Source organism: Dryobates pubescens, chromosome 5 (genome assembly GCF_014839835.1).
Source record: "Dryobates pubescens isolate bDryPub1 chromosome 5, bDryPub1.pri, whole genome shotgun sequence".
Taxonomy (NCBI): Eukaryota; Metazoa; Chordata; class Aves; order Piciformes; family Picidae; genus Dryobates; species Dryobates pubescens.
This window is the reverse complement of record NC_071616.1, coordinates 42,993,133-43,012,307: the sequence shown is the minus strand read 5'-3', so window position 1 is coordinate 43,012,307 and position 19,175 is coordinate 42,993,133. Positions and strand designations below refer to the sequence as shown.

Here is a 19,175-nt window from a genome sequence, read left to right as displayed (position 1 = left end):
TTCAAGCATCTAAACCAAGTATTTTCACTGAAATGCCAAGTTCTCAGGTAACTTTCCGCAAAATGAGGAATGTTTGTTAATATATAAGGGAGGGAGTTTGGGCTGTTCAGTCTGGAGGAGAGAAGGCTCCGAGGAGACCTAATTGTGGCCTTCCAGTATCTGAAGGGGGCTACAAGAAAGTTGGGAAGGGACTTTTTAGGGTGTCAGGGAGTGATAGGACTGGGGGGAATGGAGCAAAACTAGAAATGGGTAGATTCAGATTGGCTGTAAGGAAGAAGTTTTTCATGAGGGTGGTGAGACACTGGCACAGGTTGCCCAGGGAGGTGGTGGAAGCCTCACCCCTGGAGGTTTTTGTGGCCAGGCTGGATGTGGCTGTGAGCAACCTGATCCAGTGTGAGGTGTCCCTGCCCATGACGGGTGGGTTGGAACTAGAGGATCCTTGACATCACTTCTACCCCTAACAGTTCTGTGCTTCTATGATTCTATGCCCAGACAGCCTAAAGATAAAGGCAGTTTACTTAGAATTTCTACATACGAGTTTCTGACATGGCAATGACCGATGATTACTGCCACTTTTGAACCCACTGTAAGCTTTATTTCCATTTCATGTCTTGCTTAGTATCTCTACAGGTGGAGCAGGGACTTTAAATACTTCATATTTGGAACAAGTTCTTTACCAAGAGGGTGGTAAAACACCAGAACAGGTTGCCCAGGGAGGTAGTTGAGGCCACATCCCTGGAGATATTCAAGGTCAGACTTGAAAAGGCTCTGAGCAACCTGATTAATGTTGACTGGAGGGGGGCTGGCCTAGACAACCTTTGGAGGTCCCTTCCTACCCAACCCATTCTATGATTCCATGTTTGCTGCTAGAATTTGGCAAGCTCTTCAGCAGCATGAGAAATTATACATACAAAGAATACAGACAGGTTCAGAAGGACAGACATACAAGTGGCAGTGTGTAGGGAGGGAAAGAGAGTGCTACTCTAAAATCCTCAGTCCTGTATCTTCCTCTTCCTTCAGAGATATTCAGAAATTATATTGCAAAGGACTTCTATAGCTGTTCTCCCTTCTTCTGCAGCAGTTCTATTGTCACCTTGTGACTTTGGCTATAGGAAGACTTCATCACTCCCTTTATGCTGTGATTTTCTACATTTTCCAACAGTCACCTAATAAAACAGTAGCAGTTATTGCATGTAATCAATAATAGATTAAGAATACAGTATTAACATTGGCAGAAAGGCTTTTGTATTTAATTCTCTTCCTGTAAAGGAAACAAGTGGGTTTCCTATTTTAAGCAGTGTAACAGCTTCTGAAACTCTCCAAGGGGACTCTCCTGACAGCAAGCTTCTTCAAATTGCTGTCCATCTATGGTCCATGCACTTTATAAAGAAGCATGCAGCACACAGCCCAGAGGATTCAAACTTTTAAGCTACTTTTTAAGTGATGTGAGACCAGTTAGAGGGCTTTCTCAGCATTTCATTGACGGGCTGCATTGAAGAGATTTTGGTCTGCAGAACTATCCAGGCTATAGTTTCAACACCTGCTTGCTGGAAGGTGTCCAGAGAAGGGCAACAAAGCTGGGGAGGGGTCTGGAGCACAGCCCTGTGAGGAGAGGCTGAGGGAGCTGGGGTTGCTTAGCCTGGAGAGGAGAAGGCTCAGAGAAGACCTTATTGCTGTCCACGACTACCTGAAGGGAGGTTGTAGCCAGGTGGGGCTTGGTCTCTTCTTCCATGCAACCAGCACCAGAACAAGAGGACACAGTCACAGGCTGTGCCAGGGGAGGTTTAGGCTGGATGTTAGGAAGAAGTTCTTCCCAGAAAGACAGATTGGCCATTGGAATGTGCTGCCCAGGGAGGTGGTGAAGTCACCATCCCTGGAGGTGTTTAGGAAGAGACTGGATGAGGCACTTGGTGCCATGGTTTAGTTGATGAGATGGTGTTGGGTGATAGGTTGGACTCGATGATCTCAAAGGTCTTTTCCAACCTGGTTAATTCTATTCTGGAATTCTAGAGTTTTTAACTGAAATGTTAGTTACTTGTCATTGTATGATTTGTCCCTTGTCACCCTAGATTTGTAAAATAGTTTTCACAATGAGAACTCTGATGCAAGAACTCTGTCCTCATAGCAAATTAAAGCTATCTATTATTCTGAACAGATTAAACAATAACATACTGGGGGGTTATAATTACCCAGGACTACTTTTAGCTGCAAATCTACAGAGTATTACAGGTCAGCTACAGGGGACCAAGAATCACACATGAAGAAAAATCATATAATGTGTGCTGTAGAAAATAAGTACACAGTAACATGTAAAATAAGATCATAAAGCAAATATATCATAGAATCAGTAAGGTTGGAAAAGACCTCAAAGATCATCAAGTCCAACCTGCCACTCAAGACCTCATGACTACTAAACCACGGCTTCAAGTGCCACATCCAATCCCTTTTTGAGTACCTCCAGGGATGGTGACTCCACCACCTCCCTGGGCAGCACATTCCAATGGCAAATTACTCTTTCTGGGAAGAACTTTCTCCTCACCTTGAGCCTAAACGTCCCCTGGCACAGCTTGAGACTGTGTACTCTTGTTCTGGGCTGCCTGGGAGAAGAGACCAACCCCCTCCTGGCTACAACCTCCCTTCTGGTAGTTGTAGAGAGCAATAAGGTCTCCCCTGAGCCTCCTCTTGTGATCTCTTTTTAGATGTGTTTTATCATTTAAAAGTATGAAAACAGGTAAAACAAAGATTTGGCTTTTACACTGGACTTTTTTACATTGCTCAGCACACAAATGCATGCTATTGCTTTTCATTTTGAAAACTGTTTGAGGGGGAGAAAAAAGGAATTTAAGTTCACAAAGCAGAGCCATTACAAGAGTGAAGTCTTCTGTATCCAAACAACAACAACAAAAGATATGGACATCTGGGCTACAAGGATGATGAGGGGACTGAAGCATTGCCTTATGAGGAGAGGCTGAGGGACCTGGGGCTTTTGAGTCTGGAAAAGAAAATACTTAGAGGGGATTTAATAAATGTTTATAAATATGTGAGGGCTGGGGGTCAGGAGGGAGGGGACAGGCTCTGCTCACTTGCTCCCTGGGATAGGGCAAGGAGCAATGCATGTAAACTGCAGCCCAGGAGGTTCCACCTCAACACAAGGGAGAACTTCTTCACTGTGAGGGTCACAGAGCACTGGAACAGGCTGCCCAGAGAGGCTGTGGTATCTCTCTCTCTGGAGACCTACAAAGCCCTGTATGGATGCATTCCTCTGTGACCGGAGCTAGATTGTATGGTCCTGCTCTGGCAGGGGTGTTGGACTGAATGATCTCTTCGGGTCCCTTCCAACCCCTGACATCCTGTGAACCTGTGATCTGTTCTCAATATAATAAATCAAACTCTAAAATTAAAACTGCATCCTATCTTCTATATTTATCCATGTGTGTATGAATGAGAATTCAAGACACAGCACATGCAACTGCATCCAAGAGGGCTGCTTGCAGAAAAACCATCAATCTGCCATACTCAGTAGCAACTGAAAGTGCAATATTCTCGACCCAGCATGCTTGCACTATAAAACTACACACAAGTACACATTCATGTCCTCTGTGAAAGCAAACAAGAAAATAATCAGCAGATGCATGCTCATTTCTCACCATGCTGCTCACACAGAAGGCACCTAAACACATGAATGGCAGCACATAGCTCAAAAATCAAGCTCAGAAATCAACACCAACAAATAGGTCCATACAGATCATTCAAGTGAACTTTCATATACAGTGGGATTACTCCTGGCTTGCACCTTATTTCTTGAAGTCATCAATAAAAGCCCACGAAGATCCTCTATACTGTCTTGCTTCCCTAAATTCAGGCTCTCAAATATTCCCACTGTCTGCTTGCATTAGGTGAAGATTTTGAACACAAAGAGGGTGGACATGGGGAAGAGACTTTTGTTCTTACTCCTATGAGCAGGGAAGTCATTGTGCCTTTGTACTCAGCACTGGTTAGGCCACACCTTGAGTAGTGTGTCTACTTCTGGGTTCTTCAATTTTAGAAGGATATTGAGACACTTGAACGTGTCCAGAGAAGGGCAATGAGGCTGGGGAGAGGCCTCGAGCACAGCCCTGTGAGGAGAGGCTGAGGGAGCTGGGGTTGCTTAGCCTGGAGAAGAGGAGGCTCAGGGGAGACCTTATTGCTGTCTACAAGTACCTGAAGGGAGCCTGTAGCCAGGTGGGGGTTGGTCTCTTCTCCCAGGCAACCAGCACCAGAACAAGAGAACACAGTCTCAAGCTGCACCAAGGGAAGGTTTAGGCTGGATGTTATGAAGAAGTTCTTCCCAGAAAGAGTTGTTGGCCATTGGAATGTGCTGCCCAGGGAGGTGGTGGAGTCACCATCTCTGGAGGTGTTCAGAAAAGGATTGGATGTGGCACTTGGTACCATGGTTTAGTAGTCATGAGGTGTTGGGGGACAGGTTGGACTTGATGATCTCTGAGGTCTTTTCCAACGTTATTGATTCTATGATCTTAGTTTCAATTCCACCAGCTTGCCCAGCACTGCCTAGTGAAATCACAAATCATCACCATTAAAGGCGTCATGGCTTTATTGATGTTGCAGGCCATACTTGGTGCAAGAGAATAAGAATGCAGAGCCATAAAAATAAGAAACAAGCTCCTACTGCAAGCACATGAAATGTTCTCATCAGTCAAACATGAATGGGTTATAAATGCAGTTATGCAGAATTAAGGGAAACAAGTGTCAGACAAGAAGTGTGGAAAACCTTAATTGCATGCACCTTACAAAAGAAGGTGAGCTAAATCACAGGTATGAACTATGAAGACACTTAAAGTGGCATTGATCTGTGGTATTTAAATAAATACTAACACCAAGTGCATAAAATATAAAATAATTTTGGCATTTATTTACAATTTCAGGCCATTATTTGTACAAAAAAAACCCAAAACAACACCCAACCAAACAAAACCAAACCCCCAGGATTTTCCTTAAGTGAACAGATCTTTTGAAAGGGGGATGTCTTGGAACACTGAGATTTAAATATTGAGTCTTTATACTCCCCTGCTCATAGTCAAATGTTTGAAACGTGCAAAATCGATGCAAGTACAAGATGTTGATCTGTTAGAGAGCAGGAGAGCTCTGCAGAGAGATCCTGACAGGATGGACAGATGGGTAGAGTCCAATGGTATGAGATTTAAAGCATCTAAGTGCAGGGTTCTACACACTGGCCACAACAACCCCATGCAGTGCTACAGGCTGGGGTCAGAGTGGCTGGAGAGCAGCCAAGCATAAAGGGACCCGGTGGGTACTGGTTGATAGTAGGCTGAACATGAGCCAGCAGTGTGCCCAGGTGGCCAAAAAATCCAATGGCATCCTGGGCTGTATCAGAAATAGTGTGGCCAGCAGGAGCAGAGAAGTCATTCTGCCCCTGTACTCAGCACTGGTCAGGCCACACCTTGAGTCCTGTGTCCAGTTCTGGGCTCCTCAGTTCAAGAAAGCTGTTGAGTTGCTGGAAGATGTCCAGAGAAGGGCAACAAGGCTGGGGAGGGGTTTGGAGCACAGCCCTGTGAGGAGAGGCTGAGGGAGCTGGGCTTGTTTTGCCTGGAGAAGAGGAGGCTCAGGGCAGACCTTCTTGCTGTCTACAACTACCTGAAAGGAGGTTGTAGCCAGGTGGGGGTTGGTCTCTTCTCCTAGGCAACCAGCACCAGAACAAGAGGACACAGTCTCAAGCTGTGCCAGGGGAGGTTTAGGCTGGATGTTAGGAAGAAGTTCTTCCCAGAAAGAGAGATTGGCCATTGGGATGTGCTGCCCAGGGAGGTGGTGGAGTATAAAAAGAGACTGGATGGGGCACTTGGTGCCATGGTTTAGTTGCTTAGATGCTGTTGGGTGATAGATTGGACTCGATGATCTCAAAGGTCTTTTCCAACCTGGTTAATTCTGTGTAACTCACAGTGTCTGAAATCCTAGTCCTTTTAACTCCTTCTTACAAGTGTCTCACAAATGATTTAAATGATGCTCTGATCATGGGGTTTGATGACTAGCTTACAGAAATAAGCTAAAAAGAAGTCAGTGTTAAAAGGTAGGGTTGCCAGTTCTTTCACGGTCCAAGAAAACGGAGAAGTTGGCAGGATCAGCTCAGCTCCACTGTGCTCCTGAAAAATACAAAATACCAGAGTCCACTGGATCATTGGGTCCTTAGCACTCTAGCTCTGTTTATGAGAGATTTTGGTGATGACTGTAATGATGCTGTAAAATATGGAGTAAGACATACTTGTCAGGAGATGTGATCTTTCCCTTCTGATGTTTCACGCCCTAAATACACATGGTTTATAAATTAAGGTTAAAAAGGGTCTTGTGTGATGATAAACATATTAGGACCTCAACCTTGGGCCGTTATTATATAAACAGAGAAGAAATGTTAGGGGGAAAAAATGAACTGAATTTATATTAAACAATAAAATAAGTGAAGACAGCATACAGCTGTTGTACTGCATTTTTATCAAAGGAAATCACAGAATCACCAAGGTTGGAAGAGACCTCAAAGATCATCAAGTCCAACCTGTCACCCAAGATCTCATGACTAAACCATGGCACCAAGTGCCACATCCAATCCCCTCTTGAACACCTCCAGGGATGGTGGCTCCACCACCTCCCTGGGCAGCACATTCCAATGGCTAAGGACTCTCTCAGTGAAGAACTTTCTCCTCACCTCCAGCCTAAACTTCCCCTGGTGCATGGGATCACATTTTAAGTGCTAATGTCACATATAAACTAGCAATATCAAATGGAAACTAAGGCTGAGAGACTCCAAAAGACTCAGCAGCTCTCCCTTCACTGTGCAATCAGTAATTCCTTTGATGGAAGCAAATAGAAGCTCAGTAAAAATACAAAGCCCTGGCATCTCACTACTAGTGTCTGGGTACATCAAGTAAACCAGGTCTTCAGAACACCCAGAGAAACCTCTGAGGAGAATCTGGAGATGAGACTACTGGAAGTCCTGCTGGACAACCCACTTCCAACTGGAATCATCGCTGATACTTTATCAGCGTTATAGAAGACAAAGATTTTTGCCAAAAGATTTGGTCTTGGAGAAAGGGATCTACCATAAAAATATGAAATAAAAGGCCCACAAGTAATTCTAAAGGGCAAAGTCAAAGTATTTCTTCTGTACCTGCTCAGCTGCTGTATGCCTTGTTTGCAAGTCTGACAGTTGAGAAAGAACATGGCAAAGACTGCATCAGCTTCTGACCACACCTCTGACATTGTCCAAGGCTTTATGTGTTTTTCTCCCCCTAATTTATTTCTGTTTCAGGCACTTAATAACACTTGATAATTCATTGAGTATCCATGACAGCTACCCAAGGATTTCAACCAATTCAGTTGTTGGTCCTCCTTCTTGAGAAATTACCTTTGGAATGGACTGCCCAGGGAGGGATCCCTGGAAGTGTTTAAAAAGAGACTGGATGAGGCACTTAGTGCCATGGTTTAGCTGATCAGATGGTGTTGGGCGATAGGTTGGACCTGATGATCTGGAAGGTCTTTTCCAACCTGGTTAGTTCTGTATTCTGTTTGTACCACTCATGACATGCAGATGTACGATGAACACAGCTACAGAGGGAGACAGAGCACAGACTGACTTCCTATAAAACAGGCAAGGGATTATTTCTTTCACAGGGCTCTCCTCACTACAGATAGAAACAACTTAGGGGACAGAAGGAGCAGGAGAAAGTTTGTCAGTGTCCATACAAGATACCCCACATATATCAGATAAAAGGTTTCTCAGTGTAGCTCTTCATCAGTGACTGAAATAATTGGGAATGCTTTTGTATCAGACTAGAAAATTATGCAGTAGTGGCTACCACAAACAACTTGCACAGGAGAAAAAACATCCAAGCCACTTCCAGTACAAATCCAAATGACAATTTCATGATAGTTCCTTAGATGTCCATCAAAATCTAAGGCTCACTGAGGCTAAAAATCAAATTACTGTTTAAAAGATACTGGTTTTCTCTTATCCTATATTAATGGCAAGGAAAGAGGCCAAGCCTATGTAAAATGAAGAGGACCTCTCAGGTTTTTAATTACAATGCATGAAGGAAATGAAATTCATCACAACTTTAAGCATTTAGAGACAAATATACAGTCCAAATTAAAATGAAAGAAATTGCTGCTGAAATTACTGCAACACTTCTAATCATCGAATCACAGAATCAGTCAGGGTTGGAAGGGACCACAAGGATCATCTAGTTCCAACCCCCCTGCCATGGGCAGGGACACCTCACACTAGATCAGGCTGGCCAGAGCCTCAGCCAGCCTGGTCTTAAACACCTTCAGGGATGCCCAGCCAAAAAAAACCCCACTAAACCTAACCTAAAAACCTTTTGATTGTGCTTAGGCATATGAACAGCTGTACAGAAGGTTCTTTAAAAGAGGAACTTTAAAGAACTTGGAAAACCAAAAGATCTAAGCAGAATTGTGTCTTTTGGCCACCTACAAATGAGCTCTTCTTCTGTACTACTTCATTCTAGAAAATACAACCTCAAAAAAAAAAAAGTGAACAAGAAACCATCACTGACATTTTTAACCTGTAAATCGAGCCTGTTGCCAAGTTAAAATCTAGCACACAGGCTAAGCAAGAAATAAATCTAGCTGTGTAACTAGCTACACTTGCTTTCAACACATACAAGAGGCATTTCCAGTTGCTAGGATATTATGCAGTATATTAAGTTACATGTAAACATCCTCACAGAGTTGATACACTGAACTTGTCATAACACTCAAGGAGTAAAAGCTTTATACATACTGCTATGCTCAGAAACTAATTCTGTGTAAGGGTTTGATTTATTCAATACTGACTGGTAGAACCACCAAAAGTGATTAAAAAAAGGCCACAACAAAATCAGTTGCAAGTGCTTAAAAGAAAGCACTAAAGAGCCTATTTAGGCAGACAGCGCTCCTCCTCTGTTAATGAGAGTCTTTTGCTTCTTGCCTGAAGATGCAACACAGATACAAACCTGCCACCACAATTAAATCAGAAATTGATCACTTGATTTTCCACTGAAGATCAATACAAATTTATTTCAATCCATTTACAAAACTGCTTAACATTTTCCCCACCCCCCCATTGTAATATCTAGGTTTCCCTACGTGGTTAAGAAATGTTTAGTCTCCTCTTCTACACAAGACCTAAACCCTCCATCCTCTTTTCTTCATTTTTGAGTTCATTCTTAGGATTTTTGAAATTGTAAGATTGTTTTGTTTTGCTACATCCTCATTTTGAAATAATTCCAAAGCGGTGCTCTAATCACTTGCATCCAAATTTGGATTAGGTGTTTCTCCACAGCCCGCTCCAGAAACATTAAGAAGCCCCTGGAAAGTCATATGAAGCAGAATATTTGGGTCTTCAGATTATTTGGCCTTAATCCATTCATCTTGTTTAAACTCTCTACATGGAAGCTCCAAATCTAGAGAAACCCAAAATACCCAGCAGTGCATTTTTGCTCCTAAACCAACCATCTATCCAGACACATCCCAGCTTCCTGTAAGGATTGGGCCAGATGTTCACTATAATTAGTGAATTTTCTAGCTTCCATGGAACAAATTCTCTCAAAGAAAGGCCAAATGGGAAGTCAGGTTTCCCAATATATTTGGTCAAGAAGCAATGGATTCCATGTGCACATCTCACACATAGCTGGAACTACTCAGATGTAAGCATACCATTTTTTTCCTTCCACTCAGCAAACATAGTCCTTTACCATAATGGAAAGCTTTAAAAGCAGGATAGTACAAAGTCATCATCTGCTTACATCTTGGCCATTAAGAATTGAGACTAGTTTCTAGTAACTGATAGACACCACTTGAACTATTTGATGCAAGTGTCTAGTCAACACACCACAACATGGAAGCTAAGTCAGTAAGCAGCATCCACATGACCTCTCAATTTGGTATTTGCACTTCTCAATATATGAAAGCAGCAACACACACAAAAAAGCACTACTTTTAGATTACAGTTGGCAGCAAGCTGAATGTACACTTCAATATTCTACTTTCAGCTGGCTTTACACTACAGGGAGCTGGGTGTATACCCCAGGGTGACAACAAACCCATGCATGCATTCAGAAGACACCATCTGAAATGTTTATGAGGTAAGCAACTTACCTGTATGATGTAATGACAGAGTATGAGGAGTGGTTAGATGTGAATAAAAAGCTGTTTTTCAAAGGGCAGGGAGGAAGAGAAATAACAACTTACCTGGAAGGTTAAAAGTACAGAAATTTAGACTCAGAGAAATAATAGCCCTTGTGCAAGTCTAGAAAATGAACACAGCCCACAAACAAAACCCCAACCCAAAAGCCATACACTTTTGCATGTCCACCTTCAGAAGTGATTTCTCATTCAACTTCCTGCAGTAATGTCAGCTGCAAACTGAAAACCAGTGGACTGGGAAACTCAAACTCCATCAAATCAGGTAAAGATGCCTTTCAAGCACGTGTTTTACAGCATAAACCCCTGTGACTTGTGAGCATGGGGTTCCATGGGACTGCAGCCATTGACAGGTCAGAGTTCTGTCTGAAAGCTCTTTATCAATTACATAACCTGCTATGAAGTCATTAGAACGTAGCTGGTTTATCTCTGTTTATTATTGACTCTTATGTTCCTTAGGATTTTGCAGGCAAATAAATGCCAACTGAGCCATTTATTGTTGATGTATGTTACTACGTACCACTTGTGCTGAGAATCATTTAAATGTCTCTACATTTGAGCCAAAGGTCTGTCCTAACCACATTCATACCACACCATTCATACAGTAAAAACTGGGGTTTGATGCATGTTCACATGTATTAATGAAAAGAATATCCAAAGGAATAAAATGCTACACCTCGTTCATTTTATTAGAGGAAAGACAATTAAAAAAGAGAAAAACTATTGCAATCTTTACATTAAAGGTGTGGACTTTTCTTTAACTGCTTGGTTTCACAAAACATTGTGACCTAATGAAAAGAAAAATGTATCTTTTCCTTATTTCTGTATTTAGTCTTTAAATGCAAGTCAAGACACATTATCTGATCAATTATTAGTCCCACTCCAAGGCTCATTCATGCAAGTTTATGAACCAGAGAATACTTCATCCTGGCCTGCATCAGGAACAATGTGGCCAGCAGGAGCAGGGAGGTCATTCTGCCCCTGTACTGGTTAGGCCACACCTTGAGTCCTGTGTCCAGTTCTGGGTCCCTCAGTTTAGGAAGGAGGTTGACTTGCTGGAACGTGTCCAGAGAAGGGCAACAAAGTTGGTAAGGGGCTTGGAACACAAGCCCTATGAAGAGAGGCTGAGGGAGCTGGGGTTGCTTAGCCTGCAGAAGAGGAGGCTCAGGGAAGACCTTATTGCTCTCTACCACTACCTGCAGGGAGGTTGTAGCCAGGTGGGAGCTGGTCTCTTCTCCCAGGCAAGCAGCACCAGAGCAAGAGGACACAGTCTCAAGCTGCACCAGGGGAGGTTCAGACTGGATGTTAGGAAGAAATTCTACACAGAGAGAGTGATTGGCCATTGGAATGTGCTGCCCGGGGAGGTGGTGGAGTCGCCATCACTGGAAGTGTTTAGGAGGAGACTTGATGGGGTGCTTGGTTGCACAGTTTAATTGATTAGGTGGTGTTGGATGATGCGTTGGACATGATGATCTCGAAGGTCTCTTCCAACCTGGATTATACTATTCTATATGTTCTGTACTTATTATATAATACTTCACAAACATACTGCATTATCACTAACTTAAAACTAACCAATTTAATCAAGGGCAGTGCTATATGAATTACCATAGCTTTACACTTTCACTTATGCTTTTACAATGGCTGAACCCATAAAGGAGAGTCATTAAAAAAACCCACCCAATACCTTAATCCAAATTCAAAGAGATCCAAACCAGATTTATTTTGATTTATTTTGGTGGGGGTTGGTCTCTTCTCCCAGGCAACCACCAACAGAATAAGAGGACACAGTCTCAAGCTGCACCAGGGGAGGTTTAGGCTGGATGTTAGGAAGAAGTTTTTCATAGAAAGAGATTGGCCATTGGAATGTGCTGCCCAGGGAGGTGGTGCAGTCACCATCGCTGGAGGTGTTTAGGAAGAGAGTAGATGAGGCACTTGGTGCCATGGTTTAGTTGATTAGATTGGACTTGATGATCTCAAAAGTCTCTTCCAACCTGGTTAATTCTATTCTATATCTATTTTATTCTACTGTAATAAAAATGGGCCAGTTTGTCTGGAAAAGGCATTGCATAAAACCTTGCCACTCTCGGTTCAAATATGACCTACAGAAATAACAGGGTTGAAAGGTAATGTAACTTAGAAGTTACTGGAGCATTTTTTTAGTAGTATTAGCTTTAACATATATGTAAGGGGAAAGCTATTGCTGTTTTCCCCAACATGTGTATCAGTTGTTTATCAAGAAAAATCATACAGTATTTGTCTTGCCTAAGTCCTGTTTCTCACTGAAATAAAACAACTAGCAAATGAAGTTCAGTCTTTGTCTGCAGAACTAGTGGTACATCAACATGAAAGCTCCTTATGCCTTCTATAGTCTACCTCTGTGGTCAGACTTAAGACAGAGCAGTGGCATTTCCACAGAACTCCCAGCTGTGTTTTCAGGCATTTAAATCAATGAAGATGGTTAGCCAGGAGCTTATAGAATGTCAGAACAGGGCTCTCAGATTTATTATCATCACAATCAGCACTAATAGGATCAGTCTGTAGGATATAAATGCTGCAGAAGCCACTGTTTGGCAGGGATAGGCATATCATACCACAAAATTAAAAACTCTTTTTAAAGCTTCTAAAAAGTAGAAGCATGTTCTGAATTCCATGTAAAAACTAAAGCAAAACAGCTTGCTTTGGGTTTAGATGGTATTTTCTCACCCACTACTGCCCAGGAATAAACTCACCAGCAAGTGACCATTGCCTGTTTTACAGGCCTGATAACAGAAAGTCTTTCTTGATTTGTTGCAAAGTTGAAAGATACACACAGAACAGGGAAGTAAATGGCAAAACAAAAGCTGCTCTTCAAAACAGATTTATTCTTCCCACTGAGACAGAGCAGCGAGAGAGAGAATAAAAGTGAGGGCATGTGCAAGGTTGGGGAGGGAGAAGGGTGGGGAGAAAAGGTAGGGGGGAAAAAAAAGAGGAAGCCTGTGTCTGATCTGACATCTTAAGAACTACTTTACATAAATGTTTAGCATTCACCACTTAACCATGTTAATGAGAGCAATGGTTTGAATATATTTAGCCTTACATAATACTAAATACACAGTACTTTTAAAATTATTTTGTAAATAACTCAAACACCACACTCAAAATTAACAGACACTTTTGATCTGAATCCCTCTGTGCCTCATTTCTCTATCTATGGTAATATTAATGCTCCAACCCTAAAGAGCGATTCAAACTGGGGATGTGGCGGAGAGACTCTACGAGGACCACAAGGAAATTACCAGTTCTGTTTTCAGAGCAAAAAAAAAAAACAGCATGAAGTAACATGAAAGAAATAATTCATGCAGCTGCTTGCTTGCCAATGATCAAACAATATATACTGGATAGGTGGTCACTGGATGACCAGAGATGATACTTTATGTGAAGATCCTGGAGTTTTGTGCTTTTAATGATACCCTCGAGTGGAATTGTCGTGATGAGTGCATGTAGGGGGCAGTACAGACTTCTCCTAATTCCAAAGCTCTGCTTATGCAGCTTTTCTGGACATTTTTGAGTATGTGCTTATAATAATTTTATAATACAATGTTTAGCTTTCTTTGTGACAGAAACACATTTAGCAATAGTAGGACTGTGCATCTGCAATTCTCCAGGCAGAAGACAGAACTGTAGAAAGAGAGGACTTAAGTTATGCACTAAAGAGCTCCCTGCTTTCAAAAAAAAAAAATAAGTGAGAACTTCTGTTTCTTGCAAGAGGAGAAAATTCATTTCCATTCTACATCCAGAAAATAACTTTCAAGTGGTTTGCATTTTTAAATAGGAAAAGAAACTGTTGCTTTGACAGTAAACTTGTTCCTTTGTTTTTTAATGTATTTAGATCACAGCATTCTATTATTCTATTCTAATATTCTAAATAGTCTATTCTGATAGTCTAAAGATTCTATTCTCATAGTCTATTCTAATGTTCTAAATTGTCTATTCTCAAAGTCTGTTGTAATATTCTAAATATTCTATTCTCAGTCTATTCTAATACTCTAAATAGTCTATTCTGACATTCTAAATATTCTATTCTCATAGTCCATTCTAATATTCTAAATATTCTAGTCTCAGTCCATTCTAATAGTCTAAATAGTCTAAATATTCTAGTCTCAGTCCATTCTAATATTCTAAATAGTCTATTCTGATATTCTATTCTATTCTCATAGTCCATTCTAATATCCTAAATAGTCTATGCTGATATTCTAAATAGCCTATTCTGATATTCTACATATTCTATTCTCATAGCCCATTCTAATATCCTAAATAGTCTATTCTGATATTCTATTCTATTCTCATAGCCCATTCTAATATCCTAAATAGTCTATGCTGATATTCTAAATAGCCTATTCTGATATTCTACATATTCTATTCTCATAGCCCATTCTAATATCCTAAATAGTCTATGCTGATATTCTATTCTATTCTCATAGTCCATTCTAATATCCTAAATAGTCTATGCTGATATTCTAAATATTCTATTCTGATATTCTACATATTCTATTCTCATAGTCCATTCTAATATCCTAAATAGTCTATGCTGATATTCTAAATAGCCTATTCTGATATTCTACATATTCTATTCTCATAGTCCATTCTAATATCCTAAATAGTCTATTCTGATATTCTATTCTCACAGTGCATTCTAATATTCTAGTCTCAGTCCATTCTAATATTCTAAATAGTCTCTTCTGATATTCCAAATATTCTATTCTCACAGTCCACTCTAATATTCTAAATAGTCTATTCTGACATTCTAAATAGTCTATTCTCATAGCCTATTCCAATAGTCTAAATAGTCTATTCTGACATTCTAAATAGTCTATTCTCAGAGTCCATTCTGATATTCTAAATATTCTGATATTCTAACTATTCTAATACCACTCTCCAAATAATAACTTCCAGCAGATTTCCATGTCTGTCTGCCAACGACTGGTGTACAGCATGAAAAACAATTAGTGCCATTCAAGTAGTTTGTATGATGATATGTGGCAAGTTCCATACATGAGGATGTAAATAATCTAAAAGCAGCACAGTTAATTTATTTTTTTTTTCCCCCTACAGATATTTGACTTGAAATTGAAGGCTCTTGCCATATCAATTTATGACAGCCTTTTCTTGCTAGCGTTCCCCCTTTTTCACTGAGATTCTTTCACATCCAACCCATTCAAATCCTCCTGCTTGATCCCGCAGAAAGACATGGTGCTAAATTTAGGTTATTACAATCATTTCTATGGTAACAGATGGATGTGAAACACAGGATTATGACTTCACTGCACGACTCTGCAGAAAGAAAATCGGACGGTGGAGGAAGAAAGATCATATTCAAAATATCCGCAGCTGTAGCAGGGAAGAAGGGTCACTGAGAAACAGAACTGCCCTTATGTGGTTTGTTGTTTAATACAAGAAATAGATTATTGCTTTTTCCAAAATCTCTGAAGGTAAATCTGCCCCTAGCAAATACCTTTATCATTTACAATCTCCATATTTGGTGTGTGTCTTCTTTATTTGTGTCTGTGTGTCCTTTAAAGCAGCATCTCTAGTCTGGCATAATTAAAAGAAAAGGATGCTTTGAAATATAGGTTACATACAAAATTATAAATAGATCTGAATTTATTTAGACTCTCCAGAGATTAAAGGGGGGGAAAAAAATATACAAATACACAATTCTAATGGAAATGCATTCTATAGAAAATGAATGGTAAAAAGGGAGAGCATCTTTCAGCTCACAAAAGCAAGGAGAAAAGGGTTTGGTTTTTTTCCCCATCATTCTTGCTTTTTGTGGATTATATTCTGTGATGTGTACAACAGTTTCATGCTAGAAATTCACATCAAATTATGTTCAGCTAAGAGCTAGGAAAATAACAGCATCTCAATCCCACTGTTTTCCTCAGACTTTGATTTAATCTTAAACCCAAAACAGATGGACGTTTATTGCATTGTTATAAGCGATATTAACTACACAAAGCATTCCTCAAGCACAAAGACCAAAAGCAGCCAGTCATAGCATCTGCCTGTAAAATAGTGTGGCCCTATTCAAAATTCTATACAAGATGGTGTCTGAAGTTGCTTCTATATTTAATCACAATCCTTAATGATTCAGCAAAGAAAGCTTTTGTAAAAGATAAAGCTGCATTTAACATTTCTGGGTTAGCTGGACACAGTTCACCTAAGTGCAGAACAAATAAGAATATCCCTGAGACTAACCACGAATGCTAACTTCAAAATTTAGTATTACTGTGGTAACATACTGAAAGGAGGCATTTGGTTATAAAAGTGCTGCTATTTTAAAATAGGAATGCAATAGACTTTACAGGGATTTGTTTCTATCTTGCAGGAGCAAGGTATTTATAACTGAAAACAAGTATCTTAATTTACTTGCTTGGATTTGCAGATAAGATCTAACCTATGAAAAAACAAAACCAAGTAATGACAACTGGAACTACTCACAGAGCATTGCTGAAACACATCAAGTATGCAAGGTAAATATACACACCCACTATGCTTTTATAAATAGAAGGATACACATGAAAGTCTTTTAATCAGTGTTAAAGATAACCACTGAATCACAGAATGTTTGGCATTGGAAGGACCTCCAGAGATCAAGTCCAACCCCGCTGTCAAAGCAGGATTGACCTAGGGCAGGCCACACAGGAATACATCCAGGTGAGTTTTGAAAGTCTCCAGAGAAGGAGACCTCCACAACCTCTCTGGGCAGCTCCCAGTGCTCTGTCATCCTCACTGTAAAGAAGTTTCTCCTCATGCTGAGGTGAAATCTTTTATGTTCAAGCTTGAACCTTTATTAGCGTGTACAAACCAAAAGAGATTTGCCCCCTCCACTTGACACCCATCCCTCAGATGTTTATAGACATTATCAGATCCCCTCTCAGTCTTCTCATGTTGAGGTGGCACCTCCTGTGTTCCAGCCTGTACCTGTTGTTCCTTCTCCTATCACTGGGCACCTCTGGATGCTGAAGCTGAGTACAGCTCAATAAACCTCCCTTGAATTTGAGATGTATATGGGCTTCTAAACCAATGGTAAAGCTCAACATTGAGGGCTTTGCTGATTAAGGACCTTTTAAGGGCCTTTACTCTCAACTAGTTATCAATTTTCACAAACCACTAAAAATAAAATTAAATTAAACAAAAAAAGAAAGAAAGAAAGAAAGGCCTCCTGAAACTCAAACCCTTCTGTGCATTTGAAATGGACAAACAGACCCTAAGGGACCAGAAGGGCCACACCACAGTCTCATAAGCCTCATTTACCTACAGAAAGTAGGTTTAAAAACAACTAACCCCCTACCCCCCAAAAAATATAATCCCTCAGCAAGAGTGGAATTGGTATGTCTGACATCATTCTCCAAATTCAGGCCTTGGTTATGCCACTATTCTCAGAAGATACTGTGAAGAACTACAACACCAAAACAATGATGACAGGAATGACTAAATAAATGCTATGGAAAAGTGTGGGGTTGGTGTATAGGGGGTTTTTTTGCCCCCCCTTTTTCCTTCTTTTTTTCCCCCTTTTCTTTTTAATTTAGACCACTAGACCATTTAAATCTCTGTTCTTTTTTTAATTTGCAATTAACCTAAATACATTTCAAATACTCCATACCCCTCTGGGAGGAAAAGTTCTCTTTGCAAGAGACGTTAACAGCATATAGCTTTTATTTAAGAACTTAGAAAGAACCTGAGCCACTCTTTTTTTCCCCCCCCCCCCCCTTCCTCTTTTAAGAACTTTCTGCGAGCTTACATTTAAGAAAATTAAAAGTGAAGAAAGAGGAATGAATTAAAAAAAAAGGAAAAAAGCATCACACATTGATATTTTCAACTTATTTAATGTTTGAAAATATCAAAGTTATTAAAAAGAAACACGTCATATTTTCTGGGCATAGGAATGGAGATGAGGCAGGGAAAGGTCGCTGCTTTCATATACAATGGTATACATCACAGAATTGTTTTGGTTGGAAAAGAACTCTCAGATTCTTCTCCCCCCCCCCAAAAAAAAAAGCTCACTTTGCTCATACTCAAAGCAAACCTACAAAGCAACATCTGAAACAAATGGTTTGAAGAGAACAGCTGAAGTGAGGATACACACTGCAGGTAGTAAACTAATGGTCTGACAAAATTAATCCTATTTTCCTGGCCATAAAACTGGGTCATCCATCACGAAAATTGTGATGCAACTCAGACCCGAAATAGCAACAGTAGGCTAAGAGAAAGCATCTTTAGTACCTCTAATTGTACTTCTTCGTTAAAGACATGCTTAAAAAAAATCTAAAGAACATTCTCTGTTTGCATAAAGCGACTCTCAGGTGCAATTAATTAACAATGGAATGCAACAGCAACAATCTACTACATCTCTATCTACACAGTAACTATTTCCAAGTCAAATCCATTAAATTCATTTAAAAATGCATGCTAGGAAGTTCCAATAAGCAATGCTCAAATGGTATTTGGTTTTAAGGACTAAAGGGATCCAGAAGACAGGCTCAGGTGTACTGGTCCTGCACTAATTTCTTGTGGGGTGGCACACAAATGATCAATGCATTCCAAACAGTAAAAGGTTTTGTTTGCATCCCCTCATACAGGGGTTTGCCCTTTTCATATTGATTAAGCAATAGGCAGAAGCCACCACAATTTGGCCATCCATAAAGGACATCTGACAAGCACTGAATCATCAGCAAAGAAAAAGTTAAGGAGCTGTTGCTAGAAAGATGCCACTGGTTGAAAGCAAAAGCATTTTACTTCCTTAATGGGAACGAGATGATGGACAGGAAATCTAAAGGAATATTTCATGGTTTGGGATTTTCCAGTATGATTTAGAATGATTAAATAAGCAAGAAGCTGTCCTTTATAAGTAAATAAAATTATCTGAAAGGCAGGTCAAGGGCACTGCATCGGCACAGGGCCAGGCAACAGAAGGTGCTAAACAGAGC

At 40.4% G+C, this 19,175-nt stretch overlaps 1 protein-coding gene across 2 annotated transcripts in view; it reads right to left on the bottom strand.

Annotated features, from left to right (window-relative positions):
* The window catches only part of NOVA1 (NOVA alternative splicing regulator 1), a 187,881-nt gene that overhangs the window by 129,418 nt on the left and 39,288 nt on the right, over nucleotides 1-19,175 (bottom strand). The gene's annotated exons all lie outside the window — the stretch shown is intronic.